The sequence below is a fragment of the Oncorhynchus nerka genome, linkage group LG12 (assembly GCF_034236695.1).
Source record: "Oncorhynchus nerka isolate Pitt River linkage group LG12, Oner_Uvic_2.0, whole genome shotgun sequence".
NCBI classification, from domain to species: domain Eukaryota; kingdom Metazoa; phylum Chordata; class Actinopteri; order Salmoniformes; family Salmonidae; genus Oncorhynchus; species Oncorhynchus nerka.
Genome location: NC_088407.1, coordinates 67,401,410 through 67,418,250, shown reverse-complemented (window position 1 = coordinate 67,418,250; position 16,841 = coordinate 67,401,410). Strand labels below are relative to the sequence as shown.

The 16,841-nt window shown below is 42.1% G+C and overlaps 1 pseudogene; it reads right to left on the bottom strand.

Moving 5' to 3' along the window:
• Positions 1 to 16,841, bottom strand: part of LOC115138818 (CDAN1-interacting nuclease 1-like) — a 124,148-nt pseudogene that overhangs the window by 76,480 nt on the left and 30,827 nt on the right.

The following is a 16,841-nucleotide window of genomic DNA, read 5'->3' as shown; positions in this document are numbered from 1 at the left end:
AAGGTGCTTCTTTAATGTGGCCTGCTAAAAATGTCAGCCATCACAGGTGATGGTCCTTTGAATGTCACACTCCAGTGAGTGGTTTCTTGGGGTCCCCAATACTATCAAATGCTACAGCAGAGCGCTTCCCCCCCTCCCCTACATGCCATTTCCAAATAAAACTATATTAGACTGAGAAAATAAAACACATTGTTGATTATGACCTTGGCATCCTGCTAGTCGCTCTAATTTCACTGCTCAGTACTTTGTTGAATCATCCTCCCTGGAAGACAGATGTTTGCGCTAATGGCATCTGTTAAGTCAATCAGGAAGTCATTTGTCTATAAACATGCTTAACGCTCTCCTGCTGTATAACAATCCATGCCGTTCACCTCAATTGCCTAATTTACGTTTTAATATAAATATCAGTGATATCATCAACATCATCCAAGTGATTATATTTGTGATAGACATACAAAACTGACAAAGTGCTGTCAATCATAACTGTCATTATCACACTACTGGCAATCAGATAGGGCCAATCATATTACTCTGCCATTATGACCTTTTGACAAAGTGACAACTGTGTCTATGTTCTCCCTGCTGCAGCCTCTCTATGCAGCCAGGCTCTGCCTGTTCTCTGGTCACAGCATGGAGAATCTGGAACCTCCTGGCACTGGCCCGCCATGTCACTATGTGTCAGCCAGCCGTCACAGCTGAGGGGGCTGGGGCTGTAGCAGCCACAGCATCAGGAGCGGGGTGGTAGGGTCGCCCTTTCAGGCTCAGTGAGTTTGGAAGCCATGGTTGAGGCCAGTATAGAGGGAGAGAGGCCACGCGCGAGCGCTATGGTTCCTCATTTCGCTTCTGCCATGCCCTGACACACAAGCACACTTGGTTGTTGTGTCGGTTGCCTAGTGACTAAAACTGCAAGGTGAGGTCTCCATGGTGCCAGGCTCTACGGAAGCCATCACCAAGGTGAGGGAGTAGGAGAAGCCTCTGATGGCCACAGGGCGAGTGAGTGGGGATGCTATAGGTTATATGAGCCACAACGCTGTGAATGACGCTCCGGTACACATCATCAATCATTTCACCAGTACAACCCAAGGACTAAGCATTTCTCCTTGAGCACCATTTGTACATTTGCTGTATACAATAAGAAAATACTTTTCACTTCTGAGAAAGCTGAATCCACAAACAGCTGTTTACACCCCCACATACCTCACCTCCCTTCCCCTTTACTGCAGCTACAGTTTGTTTTCAAACTTTGTATCCTCCTCGAGGGAGATGTCCTGGGCCAGGCTTCCCTCTCAGAGACTCCCTGGCAGATGCCTGGAGTGCAAGTGCTACTCCGAGACAATGACAAGAGGTCCTGTACTGCATGTATGTTGCATTGTGGTTGAGGTCTGACAGAGGGGCCATTACATGAGACGGGCAGCACGCCTCTGTTCCTCCCCAGTGTGGGACCATCCAGCCCCCCGTCTCTCGTTCCTGTCAAGGGGTTCTTATGACAACAGATGTACGGGATTAATCACCCTTATGTTACTCTGTTTCCATTCTTAAACAATGTGTTGTGCACTCTGGAAAAACAATCGAGCCACAGCGAGGCAGCCAGCTCTGAGAAGTTCTCAAGGACCCCCAGGACCAGGATGGATGTGACTAGTGTTGTAATGTAGTCCTACTACATGTATGTTCATTCAGACCCCAGGACCAGGATGGATGTGACTAGTGTTGTAATGTAGTCCTACTACATGTATGTTCATTCAGACCCCAGGACCAGGATGGATGTGACTAGTGTTGTAATGTAGTCCTACTACATGTATGTTCATTCAGACCCCAGGACCAGGATGGATGTGACTAGTGTTGTCATGTAGTCCTACTACATGTATGTTCATTCAGACCCCAGGACCAGGATGGATGTGACTAGTGTTGTAATGTAGTCCTACTACATGTATGTTCATTCAGACCCCAGGACCAGGATGGATGTGACTAGTGTTGTAATGTAGTCCTACTACATGTATGTTCATTCAGACATGGATGTGATGTTCATTCCTAGTATGTTCATTCCCCAGGACCAGGATGGATGTGACTAGTGTTGTAATGTAGTCCTACTACATGTATGTTCATTCAGACCCCAGGACCAGGATGGATGTGACTAGTGTTGTAATGTAGTCCTACTACATGTATGTTCATTCAGACCCCAGGACCAGGATGGATGTGACTAGGTTGTAATGTAGTCCTACTACATGTATGTTCATTCAGACCCCAGGACCAGGATGGATGTGACTAGTGTTGTAATGTAGTCCTACTACATGTATGTTCATTCAGACCCCAGGACCAGGATGGATGTGACTAGTGTTGTAATGTAGTCCTACTACATGTATGTTCATTCAGACCCCAGGACCAGGATGGATGTGACTAGTGTTGTAATGTAGTCCTACTACATGTATGTTCATGTGGATCATTCAGACCCCAGGACCAGGATGGATGTGACTAGTGTTGTAATGTAGTGCTACTACATGTATGTTCATTCAGACCCCAGGACCAGGATGGATGTGACTAGTGTTGTAATGTAGTCCTACTACATGTATGTTCATTCAGACCCCAGGACCAGGATGGATGTGACTAGTGTTGTAATGTAGTCCTACTACATGTATGTTCATTCAGACCCCAGGACCAGGATGGATGTGACTAGTGTTGTAATGTAGTCCTACTACATGTATGTTCATTCAGACCCCAGGACCAGGATGGATGTGACTAGTGTTGTAATGTAGTCCTACTACATGTATGTTCATTCAGACCCCAGGACCAGGATGGATGTGACTAGTGTTGTAATGTAGTCCTACTACATGTATGTTCATTCAGACCCCAGGACCAGGATGGATGTGACTAGTGTTGTCATGTAGTGCTACTACATGTATGTTCATTCAGACCCCAGGACCAGGATGGATGTGACTAGTGTTGTAATGTAGTCCTACTACATGTATGTTCATTCAGACCCCAGGACCAGGATGGATGTGACTAGTGTTGTAATGTAGTCCTACTACATGTATGTTCATTCAGACCCCAGGACCAGGATGGATGTGACTAGTGTTGTAATGTAGTCCTACTACATGTATGTTCATTCAGACCCCAGGACCAGGATGGATGTGTGTTAGTGTCATGTAATGTAGTCCTACTACATGTATGTTCATTCAGACCCAGGACCTACTACATGTATGTTCATTCAGACCCCAGGACCAGGATGGATGTGACTAGTGTTGTAATGTAGTCCTACTATGTTCATTCAGACCCCAGGACCAGGATGGATGTTCATTCAGATGTTCACCAGGACCAGGATGGATGTGACTAGTGTTGTAATGTAGTCCTACTACATGTATGTTCATTCAGACCCCAGGACCAGGATGGATGTGACTAGTGTTGTCATGTAGTCCTACTACATGTATGTTCATTCAGACCCCAGGACCAGGATGGATGTGACTAGTGTTGTCATGTAGTCCTACTACATGTATGTTCATTCAGACCCCAGGACCAGGATGGATGTGACTAGTGTTGTAATGTAGTCCTACTACATGTATGTTCATTCAGACCCCAGGACCAGGATGGATGTGACTAGTGTTGTAATGTATGTTCATACGTTGAGCCTCTTTGGGAGGAAGTGCGTCATGTTACACTGTGTGGAGGTTTGTAGCCTGCATTGGAAGGAAGTTGTCTTAAACACAACTATATGACCTGCCTTCAGAAGACTTTAAAAGGGGTTAGGGTATGAAAAGGGAATGTTTGGGAGATGTTAGGAAGTGTATTGCAAGCATAGTAGTAGGTTTGGTGATGCAACATGTATTTCAATGAGAAGACATACCTTTTCCAGTAGCTCCAGAACTGCTTGTTCAGGTAGGTGCAATGGCTGTGGTCATGCCCAAACAAGGCCCTCTCTCAATCCAGTGGACGATATGGCCTTCCACAGCTGAAACAAGAAAACACAAAGGTCGTAGGATAGTCAGATCTGTGGATTTACCCTGGTCTAACCTCAAGATAAGATGTTTCCAATTGAGAACAGTGCTTTTGAGTGTCTATCGGCCCATTATAATAAAAAACACAAGCACACTGTATTAACGTATTATATTGTAGACTGCAACAATCAGCCAGTGTAATCTGGCAAGTCACACAACTAGCATTTGGAGGAGACGTGACATTTTTGTGCTATTAACTTTTAAGCTTTTCAGTGATATCAACTAGAATGGCAACTAGCATGGAAGGAAATGTGTATTGTTACGAGAAAGGCTTCACACCCTTGTAAATATTCAAGAGAACTGTAAAAGACTAGCTATCATAGCCAACTGACCATAGTATTTACACATCAAAATGAAATAAAATCATTGACATTAATAATGTAAATTGAGACGTACCAATTGGCACCTCCAGGATAATGTCAGGCGTCTTTGTCATAACATTTGGTTCACAGTTGGTTTCATCTACAGCAATCACAGTCATTTTGGCATTTGAACATATCATAGAGATAAAGAAACATGGGCACTTATTTGGTGACAACCTACAGTGTATGTTTTATGTACTCACATGTTTTACCTTAGATTCTAATTTCTCCAGATTGACCCTTCATAGCCCCAGTTGCCATTTCACACTTACCAGCATATTTGACCCAAGATGCCTTTCTTTACCACCACAGCAGTGATAACAAAAGCTCAGTTGCAAAAGCACCGAGACACAGCCTAGGACAGCAGGAAACAGTGAAACCATTAACTATATCTGACACTTACTGCGGAACCACTGCAGAATGTCTATAAAGCCTGGTAGTTACTCCACTCTCCACTAGCTTCAGCAGTAGATGGGTTGGTGGAGCTTCATAAAGCATAAAGGGGACAGACAAGGGTTGGCATTATAGCTGCTGTGAGCCTGACCCCTGCCTGCACGGGCCGCAGCCATTGTCCTTGACTCCTGGCGCGCTTCGGCCATTATCCGCCCAACACCTGATTTCTCCATTAAATCTCAGGCTGACCAGGTCATTCAATTCCGGAGGCCTGCCTCTTCGTAGCCAGCCAAGCTCGACTAATGGGCCAGAGAGGGGGAGAGGGAAGGTGTGGGGTGGGGGGTTGAAAGAGGAGAAGCGAAGGTCTGTGGCAAGCAGCCTCCACCCAGAGGTCCATAGTGGTGGTGGAGGGGCTGTGTGGTGTGGTCTCTCTCCTAACACCTACCGGGCTGTTGACATTGTCATGCGAGGCTGATCGCCTTTTTACACCACCTTTGATTAAAATTAATGGTCCGTCCCCACTGTCGGGGAGCTTATTTCCAATCCATTTATCAGGCCGGGTGTCGTGAGGCAGGGCTGCCTCCATGGCCCCCAAACTCTGACAGTTTTCGAACAGTACTCCACGCAGGCCTGGAGAAAGGTCAGCACCGCCGGCCCAAATAAATAATGTCGTCTTAATGACGGGGGAATGACTTGTTTTCTTCATCACTCATCTGATCTAGGGGATGGGGTGAAATTTCACACCTGGACACTCACTACCTTGACATAGAGCCTCTGGACAAGACAATAGTGTTAGGGGGGAGGGCAACACTAACCTAGAAGACACGTTTGAAAAGCCTCTATTGTTGCTGGAGGGGAAATGACCAATTCACATGGTCAACCGTGTGATTATGGCTGAAAACTGACTAAGCTTATTAGCTATTAGAACATTGAAACCACATGTTACACAAGATGAATTCAGCAATGTGTTGGTGTTAAATAAGCATTTTTTTAAATATTTTTTTTATTGGATTAATAGTCTGTTCATGAGACTACAACTGACTACTTTTTAAGACCATAATGTCTTCCTACTGCAGATGACCATTTAAACAGCATCAATATTATAATAACATATACATCTCCATGTTCCTCCTCTCTCATCCAGGAGGCAGGAGGTGAAGGTAATCAATCGTAAAATCTATCTGGTCAGAAAGTGACCATTTTGTCAAATGTTGTAAATGAAACGGGTTGAGTGGGGAAACCTGAGAGGATCAAACATTAGGCCTGTATATTTGAAGCTCTTATTTGATCAAATATTCATACTGGGTGAGTGCATGAATTAAACATACAGGGTATTAGATAACACAGCTCATGGTTGTAAGTAAATCAATGGGAGATACCACCCACTACATCAATCATGTCCACGTTCCCTTTTTAACTCTCCCCCTGAGAACAGAATCAATGCAGGGACAGATTACCTTAGCTAACTGTTGTGGTGTGTGAGAGACTGTGTGTGAGAGAGGTGTAGTTTTACCTAAGGACAGGTTTCTCTCCTTCAGCTTGTCACGTTGGAGCACGTCCGCCTCCTGGCCAATAGCACTATGGGTGAAAGGTTACAGAAACCCACCAACACTCAGCAACTTTCATTCACTTTTCAAAGGACAAACACTGATGTCCCTCTAGTCTAGATAAAATCAAGCACATAGTGTTGTAGTCTTAAGCTCATTTTGAAGTATGACTCACAACATGAAACATTGTATTTATACAGCATTCACCGCTCATGAATGATACATGAAACTGCATTCGAGGGTGAATTAAGCTTCCCTCCAAATCTATAAATTTCCACTGCAAAAATGACTTTTTTACCTGTCTATTGGGTTGCTATAGAAATGGCAAGCCTTGGTTAAAGGGTTGCTGTGGCAACAATGTGAGTGTGAGCGGGAGTTAAGAATGCGCGTGTATGTGTCTGTGTGGGGTACAGGAACGGAAGTTACCCATCACATAACGGATCAGACATCTAATATCAGGTCTCTCCTGCTAAGCTCTGTGCTTGATATGCATATCATATGCTCCTGCCATCACAATATTAGCCAGTACATAATCTGAGCAGGGGTTTTAAGGTCATTCATCAAGTTCAACTTTAACAACAAATCTTCATATTCAAATACAGCAACAAGAGACAGAACTTTCAGAGAAAACAAAAATCTAGAACAAATGCTAATTTTGCCAATTTGTCAAAATGCATACAGCCCCTGAACTGTGTTTCTAATTTCCCTAAAGGAAAAAAAACTCAAAACAATAATGTGCCTTGAGAATAAATGCCATTGTGAATCAAGGGAAACTGTGGTAGACACCGTGGAAAGCATTCTGCATTCATTAAGGGGCAGATAACATGCATCATTTGCTTTTTGGAAAACTGATAAAACTCCTTCAGGCGTTAACCCCCCCCCCCCCCCCCCACACACACACACACACACAAATCACTCAAAAACACTTGTGATTAATACATGCATACTCTGAGTGGCACACACATCAGAGCCAATCTTCTGATGTCCACATGGAGCCGTTCCAAAAGGACATAGGAGTGGGGCGGTTTTCATGAACTGGCCGTGGCAGACTGAGTGAATGTGAGTTGACACTGGAGGGAGGATTGTGAAAGGAAGGTAAAGAGAGGGATGAGGATGGAGGCCAAGGTAGGACAGGGTTGACTGCCTGTGAACAGAGAACTACCCCTCCCTTCTCACCCAACCCCATTCTTGCCCCCCAGCAAACATAGCAGTCCCCAGCTGCTTGCCCCTAAATAGCCAAATAGACTCCCACTCTGGCCGCTTGCTGCCCCAACCCAAGCTCTCCAATCTGGGAGAGAGGGAAAGGGAGAAGAAGTGCTGGTGGTGATGACCTGGCATTGACAGCCTATGACTTCCCATCTCCAGCCCTCTGATCACGAGATCTGCACTGCTAGACTGACGGACAGAGAGAGAGAGAGAGAGAGACCTGCGAGAAAAGAGAGTGACCAAGAGAGAAAGAGTAAGAGTAGAGAGAGTAGTAGCTATGAGAGCTGTATTTCATGTGGCAGTGACATGTCAAGAACTCTCCATGGTGCTGATAACTCTCAGACTGGTCTCTTCACTGAGCAGGCAGGCTAACAGGGAAATGGTCAACTGAGCATAATGGCAGTAGAGTACATCTTTCTAATGCCAGACAGTAATATTTTCCTAAACCATATTAAATGTAGTCCATTGCTGCTCACTCATACACTCACATTTTCAGGGGACCAAAACAATTCCGACTTTGCTTAAAGACATTTAAAGGGATCTTAAGCGCTTACAAATTCGTAACATATTGTACAAATTGGAATTCGTAACATAATATACAATTCTTTGTTGTTTGGAGAATGCAACATATCATTCAAAATGGATGACGTTGTACACAATTGTGCATCATTTTTGGGGACCCGTTTAGGCTCGTGAGCGGTACTTTCAAAACTGCTGGCTGAAATTACACAAAACCTTTATAATGCATCTTAAACTTTGACTTAAAAAACAGTAGCCCCCTGTCTATCCCTTTGTTCTATTGTGATTGGAGTTGACAAATTTTAAGAGCCACATAACCCATCGGAAGAAAATCAAAATGGTTGTGAATAACATGCCTGTCCTCTTCCTGTGGCATAGAACATTGGGCCTGATTCACTCTGTGAACAAGAGAGATGCATTTGCATCAGCCTCATCCTCTCTTCCACCCCCTGCAACGAGGATGGCAGGGTGCAGGCAGGATGAAACACCTCCCCTCAGAAGCAGAACTTTTATGTCAGGTGAAGCCAGACATCTCATCCCCTTCAATAGCTGCTCGTCAATTTCAGGCTTAACATTTTATGGGAAAGGATACTCTTTGATGCAGTCTACCAGTGGTCCATAACAGCAGTCATTTATTGTGCACTGAAAAGAGGGGGAATAAATATTATAGCGCGCAGGCAGCGGGAGGAAAAAAGCCCACACACCCGTTAAACAGTGTCGGGGAATCTGGGATGGGGAGAAAACACGGGAGACACATAGTGGCGGATTGGCAGGCGTGACCGGCGGCTCTGACGTGACTTTATTAGTAAACGTGAGCTTGATGCTTAGTCTGCAGGCCAGTTGTAAACTGCAAACGTTCAGGAGCCAATTATGAATGAACAGCTTACAACCTGGGAGTACAAGGCAAGGTCAAACTAAATAATACAAATAACGAGTCATGTTTAATATTTCAAAGTTTTACCCACACATGCAAAACTTGGCTGCAATAGCTCAGTAGTCATGAGAAAGAAACTGTATGGATTCATTTCCAAAAACACATATTTTTACACTGAACAAAAATAAACGTAAAATGTGAAGTGTTGGTCCCATGTTACATGAGCTGAAATAAAAGATCACAGAAACTTTTCATATGCACAACTTTGTTTGCATCCCTTTCAGTGACCATTTTTCCTTTGCCAAGATAATCTATCCACCTGACAGGTGTGGCATATCAAGAAGGTGATTAAACAGCATCAACATTACACAGGTGCACCTTGTGCCGGGGACAATAAAAGGCCACACTAAAATGTGCAGTTTTGTCACACAACACAATGCCACAGATGTCTCAAGTTGAGGGAGCATGCAATTGGCATGCTGACTGCAAGAATGTCCACCAGAGCTGTTGCCAGAGAATAAAACTTCCGTCTAAAACGACAGAGGTGGCTTATGTTAATTACCATAAGACACCTCTGACGTTTTAGAGGATTTGGCAGTACATCCAACCAGCATCACCACTGCAGACCATGTGTAAGCACGCCAGCCCAGGACCTCCATATCCGGCATCTTCATCTGCAGGATCGTCTGTGACCAGCCACCAGGACAACCGATGAAACGGTGGGTTTGCACAACCAAAACATTTCTGCACAAATTGTCTTAGGGAAGCTCATCTGCGTGCTCGTAGCGCCGGACAAGGACACCTGATTTGACTTGTTAACTAAACAACAAGTCCTCAATGTGTTGAATCAGATACGTTTGTTCTGGACGACATCAAAAATGGCCTGCATACTCACCAGAAATGTCACCAATTGAGCATGTGTGGGATGCTCTGGATCTATTTGTACAACAATGTGTGCCAGTTCACGCCATTATCCAGCAACTTTGCACAGCCATTGAAGAGGACTGGGACAACATTCCACAAGCCAAAATCAACAGCCTGATCAACTCTATGCAAAGGAGATGTGTTGCTCTGCATGAGGCAAATGGTGGTCACACCAGATACTAACTGATCCACGGCCATACTTTTTTTTTAAAGGTATCTTTGACCAACAGACGCATATCTGTATTCCCAGTCATGTTAAATCCATAGATTAGGGCCTAATGAATTTATTTCAATTGGCTGATTTCCTTTTCCTCTTTCAAATTGATGCATTTATATTTTTATATTACACTGAGTGATTATATTGTAATCTGCTATACAAACGTGTACCTCACCCACTACCTGGTAGACGTGAGTGGCTAAAGACTGGTCTGGAATCAAAGATGACTCCTGTAGCATGCTGTTGAGGACATGCTTGGAGGCTGTGAGTAGGGCAGAGAGAAAGAGAGGACAGAACACAACACACAAGCTATGGTAAGTCATCCCAGTCCCAGCAATGCTCCAATCCAAATATCCATCACAAACCTTTCAGAAATGTAACATTGACTGGGGAGATACAAAGAAGGAGGATCAACAGAGTATATAGACACCAAGAACAGGTTTGCCATAAATGACCATGCTGCTGCCAGCGTTAGTGCAGTATTTCTAGCCTAGTCCATAGCCTGCCTGGCCTATTGAGTTTTTCCATAGATTTTTCTCTCTGGAGAACAGGAGCCCCATGTAAATTATGTTATGAATGATGACTATTTTGCATCTCTCATCTCCATTCAAGCTCCACTAACATTATAAATCAGTGAGCTGTAAGCCGCTAGATTGATTCCCTATTACTGCAACAGCAAAAATGCTTTAAATATTTATATATACATATTTTTAATTCAGATTAAATGGATTGTATCATTGTGTGACGAAATGGTTGAGGCGCACCATTCTAATGATATATACAGTCGTGACAGACTCATTGCATTACTGACAATATTAGGAATGTTTCTATTCATATTTCAGGCATTATGGATCCCCTCCAAAAACATGGCTAGCTGGGGAATCTCTACCTGAGATGTGTAGATAGATAGTTAGTGCTGAAGACAGGATGGCTAATTTGAGGGATTTATAAAAAGAAGAGTGAACAGTGTCCAATGGAGTAAAGTCGACTTAAAAGGACTGTTATTTTATAAGACTTGACTTACTATAAGCCTCTATTAAACCTAAACACTCATTATAAAGAGGTCTTCACTAGAACACATAAAAAGCCCAGAACCTCCCTCCCCGCAGCACTCGCTTGCTCTTCCCAGTGCTGAAAGAGGGCTCTCTCTCTCCTCGAGTTAGGACACCTCAAGACAAATGATAATGGATAATCAAAAAAGCGGGAAATATGAGGCAGCAAACTTTATGATGCCAGGTGGTATATTGTTCCTCAACAACACTTGTTTCACTTAACAAAGTTACTACTCGACTGTTCCTAATAATCGGAAGGGAAATCAAAGGAACAACACCACATTTGCATTATTGGGAACTTATCACACTGTAATGGCATTTTGATAGATTTTTCCCGCTTCTAATGGAAGATTTATAGATTGGATGCTGCTTCTAATGGTAGTTTTACAGATTTGATGCTGCTTCTAATGGTAGTTGCATAGAATTAATGGTAGTTTCAAATATTTCATGTTGCTTCTAATGGTAGTTTTAAAGATTCAGTGGTAGTTTTATAGATCTGACGGTGCTCCAAATGGTAGTTTATAGATTTGATGCTGCTTCTAATGGTAGTGTAAGGGATTTGATGGTAGTTTTACAGATGCAATGGTACTTTTATAGATTTCATGGTATTTTTGTAGATGTAATGGTCGTTTTAGAGATTTGATGGTAGTTTTAGAGATTTGATGCTGCTTCTAATCGTAGTTTTCTAGATTTTATGCTGTTTCTATTTGGAGTTTTATAGATGTAATGGTCGTTTTATAGATTTAATGGTAGTTTTATAGATTTTATGTGCTTCTAATGGTTGTTTTATAGATTTGATGCTGCTTCTAATGGTAGATTTATGGATGTAATGGTAGTTTTATAGATTTTATGCTGTTTCTAATTGGAGTTTTATAGATGTAATGGTCATTTTATAGATTTAATGGTATTTTTATAGATTTTATGCTGCTTCTAATGGTCATTTTATAGGTTTGATGCTGCTTCTAATGGTTGTTTTATAGATTTGATGCTGCTTCTAATGGTAGATTTATAGATTTTATGCTACTTCTAATGGTCGTTTTATAGATGTGATGGTAGTTTTATAGATTTGATGGTAGTTTTATACATTTAATGGTAGTTTGATAGATTTGATGGTAGTTTGATAGATTTGATGCTACTTCTAATGGTAGTTTTATAGATTTGATGCTGTTTCTAATGGTAGATTTATGGATGTAATGGTAGTTTTATAGATTTAATGGTAGTTTTAAAGATTTAATGGTAGTTTTATAGATTTGATGGTAGTTTTATGCATTTGATGTTAGTTATATAGAATTGATGGTAGTTTTATAGATTTGATGCTGCTCCTGATGGTAGTTTAATTGATTTTATGGTAGTTTAAAAGATTTAATGATAGTTTTATAGACTTGATGCTGCTTCTAATGGTAGTTTTAAAGATTTGATGGAAGTTTTATAAATTTGATGCTGCTTCTAATGGTCGTTTTGTAGATTTATGATGCTTTTAATGGTAGTTTTACAGATTTGATGGTAGTTTTATAGATTTTATGCTGCTTCTAATTGTAGTTTTATAGATTTGATGGTAGTTTAACAGATTTGATTGTGGTTTTAAAGATTTAATGGTAGTTTTATAGATTTAATGGTAGCTTTATAGATTTGATTGTTGTTTTATAGAGTTGATGCTGCATCTAAAGGTAGTTTAAAAGATGTAATGGTAGTTTTATAGATTTGATGCTGCTTCTAATGGTAGTTTTATAGATTTGATGCTGCTTCTAATGGTAGTTTTATAGATTATGCTGTTTCTAATTGTAGTTTTATAGATGTAATGGTCGTTTTATAGATTTAATGGTAGTTTTATAGATTTGATGCTGCTTCTAATGGTAGTTTTATAGATTTTATGCTACTTCTAATGGTCGTTTTATAGATGTGATGGTAGTTTTATAGATTTGATGGTAGTTTTATAGATTTAATGGTAGTTTGATATATTTGATGCTACTTCTAATGGTAGTTTTATAGATTTGATGCTGTTTCTAATGGTAGATTTATGGATGTAATGGTAGTTTTATAGATTTAATGGTAGTTTTAAAGATTTAATGGTAGTTTTATAGATATAATGGACGTTTTATCGATTTGATGGTAGTTTTATAGATGTAATGGAAGTTTCATAGATTTGATGGTAGTTTTATAGATTTGCTGGTAGTTATATAGCTTTAATTGTAGTTTTATGGATTTAATGGTAGTTTTATAGACTTGATGGTAGTTTTATAGATTTGATGCTGCTTCTGCAAACAGTAGTGTGTAATAAACCTGACATTAAGCAGCATCATTAAAGCTTGTCGTACTAGTGCTCATAATCGGAGGTTGACACCACTACATTCTGGTCTCTCATATAACACGGCACTAACACAAGCACAGTTTAGCTTGAGCCCCGAACGGACTAGTACACGCTCTCCCTCCATCTTGTTATTTATTCTATATTATTTAGTGTAGCCATGATAAGCACAAAGGTTTTTTTCTTGGCCTTTTTTCACGTGACCTTGGAGCTGACATTGTGGAGTTTCAGCCAATCATTGACCTGATGAAAATTGAAGACCAGGCCGCTAATAAATCAGGCTGCCTTTAAAATGACTTTACCCTAATGCTCATTCATCACAGGCCCTAATGCCATTTGTAGGCCGGGAATCGCCTGCCACACGGCAGTAAATAACAACATGGCACAGCATCCCTGGCTCTCTCCCTCGCGTCGCTGCAGCCTTCCTCTAACATCAGCATGCTATTAAAGAGTCCACCGTGCGCTGCACTGGACGAGCGAGCGAGAGAGACACACACACATTCATATACTACACACTCTCAAACACAATGTTCCAGCCTCACATGCAGAGAACAAAGCCCTGCAGCATGCCTTTGCACCATGTAAATATACACCAAATGTATTGTAATTGTCCCATGTTGGCATACATTCTGACTGCGGTATCATATCGTCAACATCTGAGGAGCAGGAGAGAAGAAGAGAATTTAGAAGCAAACGCTTCACCTCCCATTGGGATTTGCTACAGAAAACAGCTAGTGTTAACAAACAACACAACATCCCTTTTAATAGAGCTTCAAACACACAACAAAAAGCTACCAGGTAAGTAGCTCGGTGCTGTAAACACAACAACGTAACCTTGCTTGATTTCACACTCCTTACTCTCATGTCATTGTATCGTCGGTCCCCTTGTTTCCAGTAGGGTGAAAAAGTCATTAATTACAGGAAAGCTCATTAGAAGGCAACATTTGTTGAGGGAGGACCGTAATACACAATAACCAATGACGATCGTTATTGCCCCCGACACTGATGAGTTCCTCCGCAAGTTTGTTTATTAATGGAAAAAAAGAAGATTTTTTTCCATGGGAGATGGGAGACGCATGACAACCCAGCCCTGCATATCCCCCCACCTTCATCCAAGCCCCCCTTCATCGTTCCCATACACAAGCCATTGAGCTGTGGAGGGGCTCTCATTCATCAAACTTCATGGAGCAGGGGAGAGACGGGTCCTGATAATGTGCACTGCTAAAGCTGATTTTCCATGATGAATCTCGGAGCATATAAATTGGCTAATATCTGAAAACATTTACAGATACTAGAGGAATTGACTACTTGTGGGACATGATGGATGAGCCTCCTAGACACCAGCGGACAGCTCTGCAAATCTCCACGGTTGCCTAAAGCCCTCATTTGATTTTCCAATTTACTCCTTTTAAATTTATCCCCCCGCTTTAAAAATAAGACGAGAGACAGAGAGAGAGAGAAATCTGTTTTTTTCTTAAATTGTTTCTTTCCTCCTGCCATTCGTTTGCTGGTGTGGTGTGGTGAGGAGCAGAGCTCCAAAAGGGGTTACTGGGGCAGAACTGATCCGCTTCCACCTGATAGCAGTGAAATGAGAGTGTGTGTGTGTGTGTGTGTGTGTGTGTGTGTGTGTGTGTGTGTGTGTGTGTGTGTGTGTGTGTGTGTGTGTGTGTGTGTGTGTGTGTGTGTGTGTGTGTGTGTATGTGTGTGTGTGTGTGTGTGTGTATTGAGGCTAGGCTGGCTATACCATACAGAGATCTCCATGGGTCAGCCCATTAGACTGCAGTAAGGTCTGACTCCAGTTCCTCTGCTGAACAGGAGTAATTAGTATACTTGTCAAGTGAAGTGCCACGTGCCTGCTTACCTCACCCACAACCACCCCCCTCCTCCTCTGCCTCCTCCTCTCCTTACTTCTTCCTTACTAATGAAGTGCCGTGACTCGAACTATTCAAAACAAAAAGGCTGAGTAGAAAAAGGGGATGAAGAGAGAGATGGAAAGAGGAGGATCTTCCTCAGTGTCCCTTTTTAATCTCCAAGTAAGCGGCTGCTAAGAGGATCACCATCATTATCATCATCAATTGGCTCTGGGACCCTCTCATACATACAGGTCAAGGGGTCGAAAAAGTAATATCTAGGAAGTTCTGAAGGTGACCAATAAAAATAAAAATATATATTTTTATATTAGTGTGCATAGAAGATGTAGGCCTGTAAAACTACATAAATACAGACATCTTCAAAACATGATGAAGAAATGTATTGGGGGGAAAAGATAATTACAGGGGAATACTATTGTCTCGAAGTGCTGGTGTCTCTCTAGGAATCAAGGAGTGGCTACAACAGTATTACCTGCCCGTCCCCACCAGCCAGTCTGTCTTCATGAGACGAGGAGCATTTTGAATGTTGATGTCATATTCGATACGTGATTAAATTGCTTTGAATCTATTGATTTATTTACATGCGCCCCCAAATAGCCGTGCTATGGTCCTGCCTGAGTGATACTCCTTCCAATCCTTTAACAGGAAGAGGAAGGAGAAGATGAGGAGCAGGGGAGGAAAAGGAGGAAGAGGACAAACCACTAGTAAAACAATGAAAAGTATAGAGAACTATTTAAGTCTGTATCGATCTGGCTGTAGTAATATGTACATATATTCCACAGTCCCAAAGGCCCCATTTCTGTCCCTCTTAAATGCAAAGGAAAGAGAATGGGAATTTTAAAAAAGGATGGTGATAGGCAAAGGCAAGTCTCTCACCCAGTTGGGGGTAATTCCCCTTATATAGAAGTATATTGATCTTTGCAGACCGCTCGCTCTCCTGCCACACGCTCACAGTGTGTCTGGCGGGGGGTGGGGGGCAATGATGGATATGCCTGCCAATAGCCCTGAACAAACCTGTTAGCTAAATGCCAGCAAAGACAATTATTCTAGCATTGTTTCATAATGGAAACACATTACAGACGTCTAATATACACACAGGGAGATTCCAAGATTTGACCATGGAGCCTGTGTGTGCAGCGCTTCATTGCCAAAGGCCAGGCAGGTCACTGCTGAGAGAGGAGGCGAAGGAGAGAGAGAGGCTGTGTCAAATAAGTCACCCTCACACAGGTTGGCTAGCTGGCTAGCAGTAGACAACCATCTATCTGAATGGGAAAGTTGCATAGATGCTACAGCCTAACTATATTGTGCTTGAAGACAGGCTATAACTGCGTGCATGTATGCATTTTGTGTAGCCTATACATAATTTAGAATTTTATGATCTATAGATTGAAAAAATCCACATTTTCATTTTCAAATAATTTGTCTTTGTCATTACTATTTGGATTTTGTTGTTGTTGTGGTCTCAATCACAAAGCTATATATTTCATGTGAAAATTAATATTGAAATTGTTTGTCCAGACCGGTGTGGAAGAACTTAACTGGCCTGCGCAGAGCCCTGACCTCAACCCCATCGAACACCTTTGGG